We start from the raw sequence: 17,101 nt of genomic DNA, 5'->3' as shown, positions 1-17,101 counted from the left end.
AAATATAAGGGTATACTGAATGCACATGGAAGACAGCAGTGGGCGTGGCTTCTCCGAGCACCTTAGGGAAAGGAAAACGCACTTCAATACAACCATTTTCACTTATTACGACTATACAACACTGCTCTTAAACTAGTTTTTTTTTTTGCAGTTGTACTTAAAACTGACATCTACCCACTATATACTTTTGCACAGCTCATCCATACTCAACTTCAAGTCTTTAGCTCTAATTCCATCGCTTTTCTATTTTGCCCAAACGCTTTCCTTTATTCTTCTGAACCTAACCGGGTCTCCTCCGATTAGCGTCTGCAAACTCCTCTCCCTGAAAGTGTCCCATCTTCTATTCCCGCTCTCAAACCTTTAAATCATTGCATGAGCGACAGCGATGATGTCAGCACGCCCGCGACTGGACAGTTAGCACAGACTTCTTAAAGAAGAACGCACATACAAAAAAAAAAAAAAAAAAAAAGTTTTTTTAAATGATCTAGTCAGCCGATTCCAGGGGGGTGCAAGTGCACCCCCTTGCACCTGCCTGCGGGCGCCCTTGAGGGTAGGGGAGCGGAGTGAGCCCGAAGGGCGAACGGAGCGGGTAGAGACAAGAGAGCAGAGTGTGGATGAAGACAATCAGCAAAGTATGAAAAATTCAACAGGTAAGTCTGGGAGTGAGAGAGTGTAGCCACAGGTTTGGACACTGATAGCAAGATGGTCAGGATGTTAAAAGAGGGGAAAGTAGTAGGAATGGCTAGTGCAAGGAAAGAAGGAGTATAGGCGAGACTGAGAAAGCTAGGAGCAGAGTAAGGCAAGCTGAGAACAGTGTAAATAAGGTAAGGAATTTAGAAATAAGGTCTGAATTATCATGCAAGAAACTAAGTTTGAGACAACACCAGGAGGTCTGATACTATGGAGCAAAAGGGAGATGCCCAGTTAGAGACTGATAGTCTGAGTGGAAGTGAGGAAAAGCAGAAGAGAGAGAGAAAAGGGGGTTAGAAGTAGCTTTTGAAACAATACAAGACAGAGAAGAAAGGCTTTTGAGAGGGTATGGCTGCTGGCAAACCTATCTGAGGGGCTTGGTTTTCCAAGCAAGGGTCTTTTCAACCATTAGATAACAGTTTATGTGTACCAGTGTCAATACATACTTTCACTGTCTTTCAAAAGCAAAGTGTGTCTTTGGGAGCTGTTAGAGGTTTTCTTTACTTTGCCCTATTGTTCAGTGGTGTCCAGCTGGGAGATAGCAGGTATTTGGTGCAGAGACAGACTGGAACACAGTTTTAGTATTTCACTGTCTTTCAAAAGCAAAGTGTGTCTTTGGGAGCTGTTAGAGGTTTTCTTTACTTTGCCTATTGTTCAGTGGTGTCCAGCTGGGAGATAGCAGGTATTTGGTGCAGAGACAGACTGGAACACAGTTTTAGTATTTCACTGTCTTTCAAAAGCAAAGTGTGTCTTTGGGAGCTGTTAGAGGTTTTCTTTACTTTGCCCTATTGTTCAGTGGTGTCCAGCTGGGAGATAGGTGGAGAGACAGACTGGAACACAGTTTTAGTATTTCACTGTCTTTCAAAAGCAAAGTGTGTCTTTGGGAGCTGTTAGAGGTTTTCTTTACTTTGCCCTATTGTTCAGTGGTGTCCAGCTGGGAGATAGCAGGTATTTGGTGCAGAGACAGACTGGAACACAGTTTTAGTACCAGAATCAAGCTCCGGAGCAGGGAGCACAGCAGCCAGAGGAAGGGTAGTAGAAAAAAAAAAACTTGAAAAACTAGCTTGAGTCTTCAAAGGGGGTAGTGATGAGATGATGTGAGACATTACCAGTTATGCCAGGAAAAGTAGGGCAATGGCTGTGTAACATATGCCAGCATAGCTAGCTGGAGTTTTGTAAAGAGTTTTATGTCATTTGTATATCCAGCTGATTTGTACAGCTGCTTGTGTTGAAAATGTATTTGTAAAGCTGTTTCTGTTAAAAAAATGTACCAACAGTGGGTCCTGCTGGACAGGAAAGAAATACACCTATATGTTAGACTGTATTGTAACTGTTGAAATGAATATATTGTAACAGAGGATACTGGAAGAGAAAAAGTTAATCTTAGTCCAGCTAATTTTGAAAAATATATAAAACAAATACAAGCCAGTGAGGAACTAAAGGTCTACTGTGCCAAAAAACAAAAAATAATCAAATATATCAATGTAGACCACCAGGCTAAAGGATGAACTCTCTATTACTAAAGGGTGAGCGCTTTTTGGAAAAAAAAACAGGGTTTTTCCCGAAAGGGCTAACCCTTTAGTAATAAAGAGTTCATCCTTTAGGCTAGTGGTCTACGTTGCTATATTTTATTATTAACTTTGAAAAATAGCCTGAAATTAAATTACCTGGTTTAAGCCATAGAGATTGCATCTTACAGTTCTGATTGCAGCCAGAGACAAAAATGTCTGTGAAACCATGTCTAGGAATCCTACTGTATTGTCCTTAGGGGTGACCTAATTGCTACCCTGGAAGGGTGGACATTTTTGAAATGGTTTTATAGTTTCCAGATGCTATAACACATCTCAGCAAAAGATCTATGTGTGTGTATTGTTTATTTTTTTATTTATTTAACATTTGTTAACAAGGAAAGTCCAATTTGAAACAAAGCCAATTTTCAGTGGAGGCTCGAGGAGAAATACTCCAGACGCATATATTTGTAAAATGGGAGGAAACCCACACAAATGCAGGGATGATATGCAGATTCTGTACAGAAGGCACTCCAGCTGAGAATTAAACCAGAGAACCTCTTGCTATGAGGCAACAGCATTATCACTGCATCACTGCGCCACTATGAAGCATATGTGCTAGATTCTGGTTCCATTTCTAGAAAAGGGGATAGTGTGGGAACTAGAGTCAGATGACCAGATGTATGTGATGTCATTCTGTAATCTAGCACTGAAATTATGTTTTAATACTGGATGAGACAGAAGTCTCAGGGCAGTCTGTTTTTAAATCCTGACAAAGAAAGATCACTCATCCACTTCATCTTCCCTTGCTTTAGTAAGTAACCAGGAATAGTAATTCTTTAGACCAGTCAGGAAAATATAGTGAGATTAGTTAATTATTATTTTGTTCTGTATCTGTGTAAATGTATCCATCTGTGTTATTTTTAATATTTTCTGTGATTGAAACTCTGGTGTTTATTGTAAATAGATATTTAGTATTTTCATGTTCTTTTATTATTTACTATTAAATATATTTAAACTTTTCATTGTGGTTGGTCTTTTAGATAATATTTTAACCTTTGAGAGTTGTTGTTGTGTCTTTCGGCTTTTCCCAGTTAGGGGTCGCCACAGCGGAACTCCGGTCCGCTATTGATTGGCAGTAAATTTTTACATGCTGAGTTGCCAGCCCTGACGCACAACCTTCAATGAAGGTACACCCATTTATGCATGTCTCCACACAGAAGACGCTTTAGCTGAGAATCGAACAGGACAACTTCTTACTGTGAGGTGACAACGCTACCGCAGCACCACCACCTTTGAGATTACTTATACTTATTTGGTGACACTGTGACCACTTCTGAAAGCCTTGGTGTATTGGTCAATTTTATTCAGTATAATTGGGTACCCTTTTAATAGCCTTAAAGTATCTGGCTTTGGAGTATTCTGGTGGCAGTATCTACCTCAGTAGAGGGGGCATAGTTGGTAAATCTGTGCCTGTTTTCCCAGTTGTGTGTATATGTGTGAAAATCAAATCTCAAAGAGATTGTGTGTCAGCTACTTGGAGCAGGGACACAGAGCACTGGTTTCACAGAGAGGGTGGTAGAGGACTTGGCTTGGAGCACTCAGCTGAGGACTCAACTCTAGGGCTGTAGTCAGTGTGGAGTCCTATCTGGGGCCTGGCGAGTGAGAGGGAAACCCAGCCTAAGGATGGGAGTGTGTGCCCTGTGTGCTGTTAAGGGAAACTGTGCTTGGTGCAGAGAGCTGCATCTGGAAATGCTATGTGTACCTCTCTTTGTTCCAAGTGAATGTCCCTCACCAGTGTCAGTGGTGAGGGTTGAGGCTCCTTGGTTATGGGCCCAGAGGAAGGACGTCATAACTGACATAATTTATTAAGTGTAATTCACCACCTATTCTCCAAAAGTCACCAATTTTAGGAGGGATTAGGAGGGACAGAGCTACAATTTGAGTCAACATCAGGGACAGTTTAGAGGTACTACTTCTCCTTATTCTGGAACATTCTCTGCCAGTCATTGATGCCACTTCCTCAGGCAACTTCCAACACTTCAAAATCATTCAATATTGTATTTGATGTTTTGTAATAGGTATAGGTAGGTGGTATCACCACTGCCTAGTTACCAAGCAGACTGGTTGGCTTCCCATTAAATTTCATGTCACCTTTCTCATCTGTAAGTTAATATATAAGTCTAAGATACTGTGAGGCCTTGCATGGCTTTATTACTGTTATACAACCCACAAGATCACTCAGCTCTTTAGTATGACCTGCTACCACTCTTTAAATAATCTGCTTCTCACCCTACCTGCACTGACAATGCATCCTTCTGCCTCTGTCCTACAGTCTGTAACTCACCCTGTAGTGATATATATCAGATACCTTCCCACAGTCTGGAACTCACCCTGTAGTGATACATATCAGTTAACTTCCACAGTCTGGAACTCATCCTGTAGTGATACATATCAGTTACCTTCCCACAGTCTGGTATTCACCCTGTAGTGGTACATATCAGTGCAACATACACATTCCTCATACAGAAATGCTAAACTTGCAGACAATATCTATATAGATATATATATATATATATATATATATATATATATATATATATATATATATATATATATACACACATCAAGGGTCCCCTTCAGATGGTCAAAATTTTAAAAGCTCGACTTTCATATGGCCAAAACCATATGATCGAACTTTTAAAAGTTGGAATGGTCTGAATGGGGATCTCCATAGAGAGCGGAACAGGAAGATTTCCCTTTACCGCATTGTAGTGCGATCTCGGGGTTGGTGTATTTAAATAGTGGGGGGGGGTGCAGGGAGGCTAGCACTGCTTAGTTTTTTTTGTGTGTTTATTTTTTTTCAAATTGTCGAACATTCAAATGTTCGATCAGATGGTCTTGGCTATATATATATATATATATATATATATATATATATATATATACACATTTAAAAATCACAAACCATAAAAAAAATAAATAAACATTATTCCATAATTTGGTTAATAGCAGCAACATAGATGAAATGGTCTCAATTAATATCCTTTTAAAATTAAGGGCTGTAATTTTATAATGAATTGTTTAGTGGTTTATACTTGTATTTGTTAGGAATGTACTGAGTTTTATTATTATTATTGCATTACTTTGTATTTGTGGAAACATATGCATTCCGTGTAGTTGGCATTTTTATGAGTTTTAGTGATTGTATGTCATTGATCACATGATATAAGCATAATTGTTTATGATGTTAATGGTTAGTGATAACCCCAACCCACTCCCTTTCTCCACTATATGCCACCTTTTACCTCTCCCACCTCACCTTCTTCTCTCCTCATATTTTTAACTTCCAAAAAAAAAGCTTGTTTTTTCTTATATGTACATAAATGTTTTACTTACATGTTTCATCTGAAATGCCTGTACTTTTAATATGTTTAGACTACATGAATCTCACTTTTGTAAATCATTACCTAGGATTAGAAATGTTATGACTTTTTTTAACAAATTGTATATAATATTATCTCTGTATTTTTCACTGTTCTACTATTTTATTTACCATTGTATAACTATTGCAAAATTGTTTATATCCTGTGAAGCTTTTCTCCCTCGGCCTCCACTTAAAACAAGCCCAGTGGACTATCCCCGTCATCAAACTGTAATAAATAAATAAATATACCTATTCTGATAAATTCTATCTATATGGTATATATGAAAGCATTCAGTTTATTTATTTATTTATTTATTCCAGTTTGATGACCGGGGAGGTCCACTGGGCCTGGGGAGCCTGTTTTCAGTGGAGGCCCGGAGAGAAAAGCTCCACAATACAAAGTTTAAGTACATGATTAAATTACAAGAACATTACAAGATTAATTACAAAGAAACTTACATGATTAGTTACAAAGAAAAAATCATGATTAGTTGCCAAGAAAGTTAGGATTACAAAAAACAGGTAGCATTCTAAAGAAAAGAAAAATAAAATATTTACAATTTAGTTCACAGGGCTTAGGGAGGTTATTTTAGTGGAGGCTTGGGGAGAAAAGCTGGACATTAAAGTTTATTTACAGAATACTTACAGTGGAGGCTTGGGGAGAAAGCTCCTCAAAAAAATTTTATTACATGGTTAATAACAGAGGAAGTTAGAGATTGCAAGCAACAAGTAGCATTCAAAGGAGTGAGAAAATAAATAAGCAGTTTAGCTTCAGGAGTGAAAACAGACATATAGAATTGTGGCTAAAATTGCTGTTGTTTACAAAAATAATCATTAATTTAAAGTGAGGTTAGGGAGGTAAGAAGGTTAACCTGGGGTAAACGGAAGGGAGAGCACGAGAGGAATGGGTGGAAGAGTACAGTTGCATTTCCTATTTAGATAGAGGTAAGAATGAAGTTGAGTTTTGAAGTTATTAAGGTTGCCACAGGTTCTCAGTGTGGAGGGCAGAGCATTCCATTTTTTAGCTAGGGAATAAGATAGCAGAAGCTGCCCAGCAGGGCGCTTGGGTTTATGGATGATGATCACGTTTTGGTGGGTAGACCTAAGGGGTCTGGGGGGGTTACAGGGTTGCAGAATATTGGATAGTGCAGGACACTTAGTAGGTTGGAACAGTAATTTGTGTGCAGTGGTGATGTGGTGGAGGTTAAGTAGATTAGGGAGTTCAAGCCAGTTTAGAGAGTGAAGGGAGGTGCAGTGGTGAGAGGAGGATTTTGCATTTGTGGAGAATTTGGCAATTTTATTATAACATACTTCCCGTTTGGAGGTGAGAGAGGAAGATAAATTAGTGAGCAGAGGAGCGCCATACAGTAGAGAGGGGAGTAGGTAGGTGGTGGTGAGGGTTAGTTTGGTGGATGGAGAGAGAAAGTGATTGTTTTTGTAAAGAGGTCCTAGTTTTTTGTGGGTTTTCTTGATATTTAGCTGGATGTGATTACTAAATTTTAGGTGTTCATCAATGGTTACACCAAGAAGTTTGGCTGAGGGTACGACCTCGATAATGGAGTTGTTAAGACTGGTGATATGGAGTAAGTTTTTGTCAACAGGGAAGGATTTTGAGGGAGAGAATAGAAGGATCTTTGTTTTGTTGGCATTTAGTGAGAGGTGATTTTGGAGCATCCAATTTTTGGTGGTGGAGAAAGCAGTTTGAGTTAGAAATTGGAGATCTTTTAGGTTAGAGGCATGACAGATCAGAGTGGAATCATCAGCGTATTGCACAATTTTGGTGTTAGGTATGGCTTTGTGGAAGTTGTTAATAAAGATGCTGAAAAGCAATGGGCCAAGGATTGAACCTTGGGGTACTCCAGTGGGGGTTGGGGGGAAAGTAGAGGTGGCCTGGCCCCATTTCACGGCTTGGGATCTATCAGAAAGGTAGCTGGAGAACCAGGAAAGAGTTTTATTGGAGATGTTGAGGTTAGACAGATGATTTAATAGGTGACTATGGGAGATGGTATCGAAGGCTTTAGATAAGTCTAGCAGAACAGAGGATATGATATTGCCACAGTCACGAGCAGAATTGACATACTGTAAGAAGGAGAGAAGGGCAGAGTTGGTACTGTGTCCAGGACGGAAGCCATGTTGGGTAGGGGAGAGTAGTTGGTGTTTGGTAAGGAATGGCAGGAGTTGTAAGTGGATACATTTTTCAAGAATTTTGGAGATTGGGGAGAGGATGGCTATGGGGCGGGAATTGGAGGTGTTAAAATTTTTGCCACCCTTGTGAAGTGGAAGTATAAAAGCAGAATGCCATAGTTTGGGTACATAGGATTCAAGTAGTGATCTATTGATCAGGATGCTGATAGGAAGAGCAATACTGTCAGAGGCTATTTTTAGGAAGGTGGAAGGAACGCTGTCAGGGGCATTGGAGCAAGGTTTGAGTTTAGTGAGAAGTCTCTTTATTAGTGTGGTGGAGATGGGTTTGAGTTCAAAAGTGGGGGGGGAGCGGAGGATTGAGCAGTAGGAGGTGGAGGGTTATTGTTGGTAAAGGTCTTCGTTAGCTCAGCAATAGAAGAGGTAAAGAAGGTATGGAACATTATTGCAATTTCAAGTTCAGATTTGCTGTGGTCTGGGCATGGGTTATTTATTGTACCAGGTTTAAGGAGAGAATTAATAGAGTTCCAGAACTGTATGGGTTTTTTTGTGTGATTTGCTTGTAGTTTGATGTAGTAAGACTTTTTGTCTTTAATAACTATTTTTTTGGCTTGGTTTCTCAGCTGTGTGTATTTGAGTGAGATTTCTAGTTGTTTAAGTTGGAGGTAAGCTTTCCAGGTTTTATCTCTTTGTAGCATAATTTTTTTGGTGTTTTGGTGAGCCATGGGGTGGTGTTTGCTTTAACTCTTTTTGTTCTTATAGGTGCTACGGAGTTAAGGACAGTTATGAAAGTAGAGTTGAAGTAGTCAATGGCTGCATCTAACAGAAGAGTTTTTAAGGGGTTCCAGTTAGTTAGCTTAAGGGAGTCAGAGAAAGTAGTAGGGTTAAAGTTAGAGAGGTTGCAGGTTTGAATGTAGTGGTGGGAGTGTGGGGAAATGGGTGTAGCCTGATGGATGAAGGCAGGGAGGTGATCTCCTAATGGGTCAGGAATGACACCAGATTTTAGGACATTGTTAGGGTGGGATACTAGCATCCAGTCTAGTATAGAGCCTGGGGGGGGGGTGTTTTTGTTAGGTCTAGAAATAGAGTTTGTAAGTTGAGTAAAGTTAAATAGATTGATTGATATAGTGGGGTTATGGTGAATAATTTTGTTCCAGTCTATATTTACAGCTTAATGTTGGAGGAGGTCCAGGAGAGGAAGTCTTCCAAGATGTTTGTGTTGTTACCAGGGGGAATATAGAGAGGACTTGATACAGATGCTCTTATGGTTGTTCAGTTTTAGTAGGCCAGTTATAAGTTCAGCATTATTGAAAGAAGGAATGGGGTTCGGATATGGAGTGATGGACAAGTGGCTGGAGTAGATTAGGGCTACACCACCACCTCTTCGATTTTGCCGGTCAGAATGGAAAGATAGAAATCCAGGGGGAAGGAATTCTGAGTCGCTTATATGAGGTTTTAGCCAGGTTTCGGAGATGGCTACAATGTCAGGAGAATTGTGATTGAACCAGGTGTGAAAGTGGGTTAATTTATTATTCACGCTTTGGGCATTGATGATGAGGAATTTGAGGTATTTATTGGTGGATTTGTTGTAGTTGTTAGGGAGGTTTGAAGGAGAGAATGTAGGTCCTGTTTTGGGGTGAATGTCACTGGCTAAGCAAAGGTGCAAGAGAAGGGGAAAACGTTTGTATGGTTTATGATTAGATAGAGGTGGCCGGTAGAGAATAGGTTTAGGTTTACATTGTTTAGTAAAGTTTAAGTTTTACTTTTAAGAGGTGGATAGGAAGGGGAGGGGATTAAGGAGGCTAAGATGTTGTGAAAATGGTCTGAGTGGGAGGGGATTCAATTTTATTGCTGTAAATAACCAAGTTGTGGTCTAATACATTTATTTTTTCTTTTGATTCATACAGAATTTTACAGTATGTATATATTGTTATTGCAACATGCTTATGTATGTGACTTTTATAAATAAATTTATTAAAAAAAAAAACAAATGTGTGTGCTGGCATTACTCACTGCATCACATACAGCAACAAATGCCATACTGAACATCAGCTCACAGCACCATGCAGACACCCAGCAAAATGAGTATCTGCACAGAACATGGTAAAAAAGATCTAAGAACTTTAATATTGATGCTGGGTGCATGTCAAGGGCAGCCTCTTAAGCTGTGAGTTTTTCAGTGCAACAGTGCATTGGGAACCAGGATAGGAACAGCTTTCATCAAAGGATTGAAACAGCTCACTGGATGTCAGTCAGAGACGTCCCAACACAGACAGACTTTGTGCCATCAGTAAAACAACACAATGAATGCCAGTCAGTAAAGGATGTCACAGCATGGGCAGACCATATCCTACCTGTATAAATGCAAAGAGGTGCAATGCAAGAAACAGGCTTTATCAAGACTGCATTGCTTGGGCAGGCCTTGTGTCTACCAGTATAACAGTATGCCAGGCTGTCTGTCAGTTTGATGGTACACAGCCTGGACTGGTCATTTTCCCACAATTGGAACCAGTACTTCAACAGCCAGTCAGAGTCCACACAGATCAAAACAGTGCATGATGTAGGTAAGCTGAAGCATTCAGCTAAGTGGTACCACAGTATATAACAGGACAAAGGGGCAATGAAGACATATGTGACGTAAAGACTGCAGGTGGAGGGGTATAGATAAGAGACAAAGGCTGCAAGGTAGGGCAATGTGTATGCACCTATGGACAGTGCAGTCAGTTGAAATTTGGAAAACTAGTTCTGTGCAAACTTGGGCGATACACAAATACAAACAGTGACACACAGGTATACTTCAGCACACATGCAAAATCACACATCTGGGAGTGTGTGCATGCAAATATGTGTGTGTGTGTGTGTGTGTGTGTGTGTGTGTGTGTGTGTGTGTGTGTGTGTGTGTGTGTGTGTGTGTGTGTGTGTGTGTGTGTGTTTGTGTGAGTGTGAGAGGTTATTACCTATGTAACCCTACATTGTGCACTGGACAGACTGCAGACTATGATACCAAGACTGAAGCATACAACCAGAGAGTTAAGAACTACAGTTAATGAAAACACATACACAGTGTACAGTGGATAGTGTTCCTGCCTTACATGAAGTGGCTCCCTAGTTCAATTCTCAGCTGAGGAGACTTCTGTGTGTAGACTGCATATCCTTCCTGTATTCACATGGGTTTTCAAAGGTTACTCTGGTTTCCTGCCCCCACATTCTAAAGGTATGCAGCAGGTGGACTTGACACTCTAAACTGGATGTGAGTTTGTGTGTGTGTGTGCGTGTGTGTGTGTGTTACAGAAAAAACAACCAAATCAAGGCTAGTCACCTGGCCATGTGAAAACTGACCAGATAATGGTCATTATGTATGTCACACCCTGACCCCGTGCGCAAAAATGGGATTATGGGGGAATGCAGTTTTTGCAACTTGTTACCAATTTCTGTGTAAAGGACCCCTTGATGAACATGCGCCAATTATCCCAGCATGTGGCATGAAAAAAACATGACTGTCTGGTAAAACAATTACAAAGCTGCTGTGTCCTGACAGAAGTGACACCAGGTGCAGGTATAGTGCTGATACATTTTCTGTCTGCCCATGTGCTTAAACATGAAAATTAATCCCATAATATATGGTAGCATAAATGCTCTGCAACCATATTTTTCTGTTTTCTGTTAATTATATCTGGGTACATTGCAGGGCTTATTTTTGTGTATTTGCCCTGTTGCAAGGTGTACCTTGTTTATGAATGTTGCTCAAGGTTAGTGAAAAGAAAACATCATCATTATCTGCAGTTAACATCATACCAAGTTTATTAACATTAGGATAACCATAGCAATGACCAGAGGAACAGCTAATGCAGGATGGGTAATTGGCTCTAACAATTTAAAACAGCAACTTTTTCCAAGTCTGGAGTGTTTACTTGATTGACAACACTTTGCTGAATAACTGCCACTAACTCTTAGATTGTTACTCTCTGCACTATGTAAGATTTTACATTAGTATTTTATTACATCAGTTGTATGGTGCTTGCAATGTAGCATATTGCTTCAGGGGTAAAAAGGTGTTGTACATCACTTTGTTACTCAACTTTAAGACTGCCAGTTCTGTGCAAATAACTTTATTTTTCTGACAGCAATAAACATTAAATAATTTATCTGCATGAAACAATACTGGCAGATGTTCTCAGTTTAAAAATTGAAGATTTATTACAGAATGCGGAGTACAACTATAAAACTAATTTAGAGCAAAGGCAGGCTAATAATTCTTTACAGTTAATCTTGTATTACTAAGAAAACAAGAAAGCCTTGATCGCAACATTCCAAAAACTGATAAAAGTTAATTGTGATTTTGTTCTATTTAACTGTTGTGACTGCTCAATAAAGTGCACTTTTCATTACAGAAAAGCACATCGAGTTTCTGTATGATTTAACCAATTTAGTTAAAAAAAATGTTTAAGTAACGTTGTGGCTGAACATGTTAGAAGGTCAGAAGTGGCCAGGAGAAAATAAAGAGAAAGCTTTGTATAGCATTTAGTCGAGGTAAAAACTGGCCTTAAGTTCCTTCTGCAGTAAGAAGAAAGAACAGTTAAAATAATGCGGGAATTTTAGTAATAACTTCATTACTGGCATAATGGGTACATATCTGAAAATGTATAATTTTACAAAAATTCATTCAGTTTCTCATAAGTGAGCAGTTGCATTTGGGGGCTGGGCAAAAACATAAGCATCCATACAAAATAGAATCAATTTAAACCTTTAAAGAAGACCATATTAAAGGACACAGCTGTACAAGTTGTACAAAACAAAATAACTAATTTGTTGCTAAATATACATTTTTCAGTTACAAAGTATGGTAAACTTGCCATTAAAGAAAAATCAAAATTGACCTTGAGAATGCATACTTGAGCAGAGAATAGTGTTGTTTGTTTATATAATTTAAGAAAAGCTGAACATTCGTATTCATAAAAATAAATACCATTGAATTTGCTAGAAAAAGCCAAGAATGAAAGTTGCACATAAAAATCAATGTTGCATATAACGCAATGCAATTAAGTACTTACAAAGCTATTCTTCAAAAGAGAAAAGCATTTTCAAAATGAAAGGACTTAATGACGTGGAACATGCCAGTACTGAAAGATGCGACTAGTGTGTGCAGATGGTTTGATTTAAAGATCCAGGGTTGAGGATGCTATTATCTCTCTTAAACCTTGAATCACCAGTGGTACTGCAATTGACATTTTCAAAGCAATGAAATATAATCTCCTGATAATAATAGTATGGGCATCAATATACATTAATAACATCTAAAGCAACTACAGGAACTAGAGTTCACAAAATAGTGGGGAGTAGAGTAAACCAGGGAATAAATTTTATATGGAAAGATGGACCACAACCATTAAGCAACAAATATATCAGCAAAATATATAGAAAACATAGCACATTGAAATCTGTAGAAATACCAAACTGATGTGACACCCTAACTCCATGTACTCATGAAAAATTGGAAAAAGGAGGTTGATGACAAACACCATGACCAACTGCAGAGCAGCAGAGATGACACGGTTAAGGATATGCTGACCGTACTGAAAACAAATTGTTTCAAGAGTTTACCAAGATGACCTTGAATGCAGTCAAGAAGCCATCATATTCAAATGGGAAAATCATAGTCAAGTACTTCAGACATCTACAGTTAAAAACAGTTGCAAGTTCGTGAAGAAACATCAGATAGTATTAAAGGTAGTGTCTTCATAGTCTTCTTAATTGTCAGAGGATGACAATGCAAATGCTTAATTTTATGCAGTTTAATATTCTGATATCTTCTGTAAAGAAGAAGCTGCCATGTAGCATAATCTAGTATACTCTGAACTTGTCCCATAATGTTCAAAACTCCACTATAACATCACAAGCATTTGTCTTCAGATGGAATGATCATCAGAGTAAAATACATAACAATTTACAAAATAGAACAAAATTGTTTTGGCTTATGGAAAGGTCTTGAATAGCCTTAAAAGTGTTTTTTCTTTCCATCATTCATCAAAATGTATTACAATGTTATGGATAAATTGCTTGACACTTTCTTAAGCATCAACTCGTGTGTGTGTGTGTGTGTGTGTGTGTGTGTGTGTGTGTGTGTGTGTGTGTGTGTGTGTGTGTGTGTGCACGCGTGCACATGTGTGGGTCTGTGTGTGTACCACAATATAATTTAGTCTCAATCATTAGATGGTTTCTTCATCATACTTAGGTACATTGGTTCATTACTTACTGAAGTGATTGACGTAAGAAAATTCTGCACTATTAAAATTGCCATCACTTTGCATTAAGCAGATTGCCGTCACTTTGCATTAAGCAGACATTAGTGAGCTGCATTGTTATTTTTCTGTTATCTTCTTGTTTAAAGTGAGGAGAAAGCTGTCATATTGAGCAGTCTACAATCATCCAAACTTGCCCTGCTTATTTACAGCCCTTGTTAATCCAAAATATAATTTGTTTCACATATTTATTACATTTCTTGACTAGGACAGTCCATGTTATTAGTTCCATTGTCAGTGGAGTCTTGGGGAGAAAAGCTCCACACATAGCACACGTATGAATGAAAATCAATGCTAACTGCAGATAAAGACATGGAGACAGATTCTGAAAGGTTACCACAAGGTATATGCCTGGTGTGCATCTTGTGGTAACCCATTTTTGATTCAGAGGCAGCCCCACCATGATGCTGGGCCACAAAGAGGTTGTCTCCATGGCCTAAAGCAAATGTTAATGAGGTATTCCAGGGGGAGTGGCACAAAATTAGCCATGTGCCCTCCCCCACTCTGGAAATGCCTATTGTAAGGCATTTACACAACTGAGTGATTCAGGGAATCACTCGGCTGCATAAGTTACATTAGCCTCAGTGTTAATGAACATGAAGGAAATCTCACATTTACCTGATCTTGCTATGGGTAAGTGTTTGGGAGTTTAGCAGACAGGTAGTGTTAGAAGGTGTTTGCTTATGTGAGTGTACACAAAGGTATGAGTGGTGTGTGAGTGTGTGTTGGCCTAGGAGATCGTAGTAGAGTAGTTAGGGTATGGGTAGGGTATGTGCATATATGTGTGTGTGTGTGTGTGTGTGTGTGTGTGTGTGTGTGTGTGTGTGTGTGTGTGTGTGTGTGTGTGTGTGTGTGTGTGTGTCTGTGTGCACGTGCGCACCCATGAGTGCAATCAGTTGTGGGGGGCTGTGCGTGTGTGATTGTGTGTGTTTGTGTAGTGTATGCATGAATGTGTGAGTGTATGAGGAGGTTGTCATGCCCCAACACTCCCCTAGACTAATGAACCAATCATGTAATATTGGAAGGGGAAGAATAGACAACAGAGATGCTCTTCATACTCCACTCTAATGGTGCATAAAAAGAACACAGAACATGGAATGCAGCACAATAATCTTGAGTCAGAGCAATGCTAGACACCAAGAATAGTATAAATATTGTGCCGTAAAGTCACTTAAAATGTTAAAACCCTGTTCTCTCTGAACTCACACACAGCTGCTTAACACCAATTTGTGTAACATATAATCTTACATCATTCTCAAAAAAAAAAATAAGTTTTTACTTAGGCAAAAGATTCAAACCCTGCACCCTTTAGACACAAAGCAACTTACTAAACAGGAGCCTTAACACTCTACACATATTGAGAAGTTAGTTTAGGTGGATATTTTTTACATAATAAAAAGTCCATTATTTATGAGGAATAGGGCCTATATAAGATGCAACAGCAGAATTACCTGTAAAATTAGAGACCCTTGAGAGCAACAGGGATGTGTCTGTGTGGGGACAGGCTTCAGGACAAAGTCTGGAGGAATACTAAATGACATCTGGCATTACTGACTGACTGTAAGGATCTGTGATTTATAAGGGCAGAGACAAAAAATAAGACGACATATCAGGTACATTCTGTTAACTCAGGTACGGGTAAGGTGTGTGTGTGTTTTGTGTGTGTGTGTGTGTGTGTGCGTGCGTGTGCGTACGTGTGCATGCGTGTGCATGCGTGTGCGTGTGTGTGTGTGTGTGTGTGTGTGTGTGTGTGTGTGTGTGTGTGTGTGTGTGTGTGTGTGTGTGTGCGTGCGCGCACACGCTCGCGCATGTCTGTGTATGTGTGGTGAATGAGGAGGTGCCTGGTGCACAGTGTTGGCTACCATATGAAAGCACTTATTTGCACTCACAGTAGTTAAGGGCAATTCAGGGAAATGCAAATTAGATGATAATGAAGTCTTTCCTCATTGCAGTTAACATGTCTCTGAATCACAATTTCCCGCATTGCAAAGACAGCCTTTTTTGGCCGTGCCTCTTATTGACAGTTGTGAGGTTCTTTTGGTAAATCCCCTGGATGATGAGCAGGAAATTATAAATAAGAACATTTAATATTAAATTTCAGACTGTAAAGAGGAATACAGTGATATATTCTGCTACTATTTATTTTTTATTTATTTTATTTTACATTTGTTAACCGGGGGTGTCTGACTGAGCCGAAAAGGCCCTTTTTCAGCAGAGGCCCGGGAAGAAAAGCTCCACAAAGAAAACTTACAGACACATTTAGTTATTTAGACATGATCAGTATACACACAAATTACAAGATACATGTTTTTACACTGGTATGCGGCACAGTGGAGAGAACAAACATAAAAATATTAAATTTAAATATAAAGGTAATTAATAGATTTGCGGTGTACAGCTGAAATTTGGAACATAGGTAGAATACATACATAGTACACAGGTACAGTACATACATTGTAGATTAGCCAGTGTTTGTGAGTAAGATTGAAAACTATTATCAAGTGCTCTAGATTTTGTATGTATAGGTTATCTGCTTTCACTAGCCTGGGGAGCAATCATGGCACTGCCAACTTTGCTTGAGATGTTGTCTGATGAGGTCTTTAAAGGAGGCTTTGGATGATGTGTTTTGAATGCTAGTAGGGACAGATTTCCATTTTTTAGCCACTGAACTACTATATAGTGCATCTCCAAAGCTATTGTAGCTGTCGGTGACTTCTAGTAGTAGTTTGCTTGATGATCTAAGAGGCCTTTTGGCTGAGTGATGTTGTACTAGGTTTTTGAGAGCAGGACACTTATTGGGGAGGTAATAGATAGAATGACAGAGGCAGGACTGATTGTAGGTTAGGAGGTTGGGCAGTTCAAGCCAGTGGAGCTGTCTCAAAGCAGTACAGTGATGAGTTCTATATGAGCAATTTGCAGCAAAGCAGGCAATTCTGTTATAGCAGGCTTCCATTTTGCTTAGTTCAGTTTTGTTGAGATTAGTCAGAATGCAAGCTGCATAGAGTAGGGTGGATAGAAGTTGGGAGCGAGCAATG

Source organism: Protopterus annectens, chromosome 3.part1 (genome assembly GCF_019279795.1).
Source record: "Protopterus annectens isolate FY-2018-M chromosome 3.part1, PAN1.0, whole genome shotgun sequence".
NCBI lineage: Eukaryota > Metazoa > Chordata > Ceratodontiformes > Protopteridae > Protopterus > Protopterus annectens.
Note: the sequence above shows the minus strand (reverse complement) of the source record.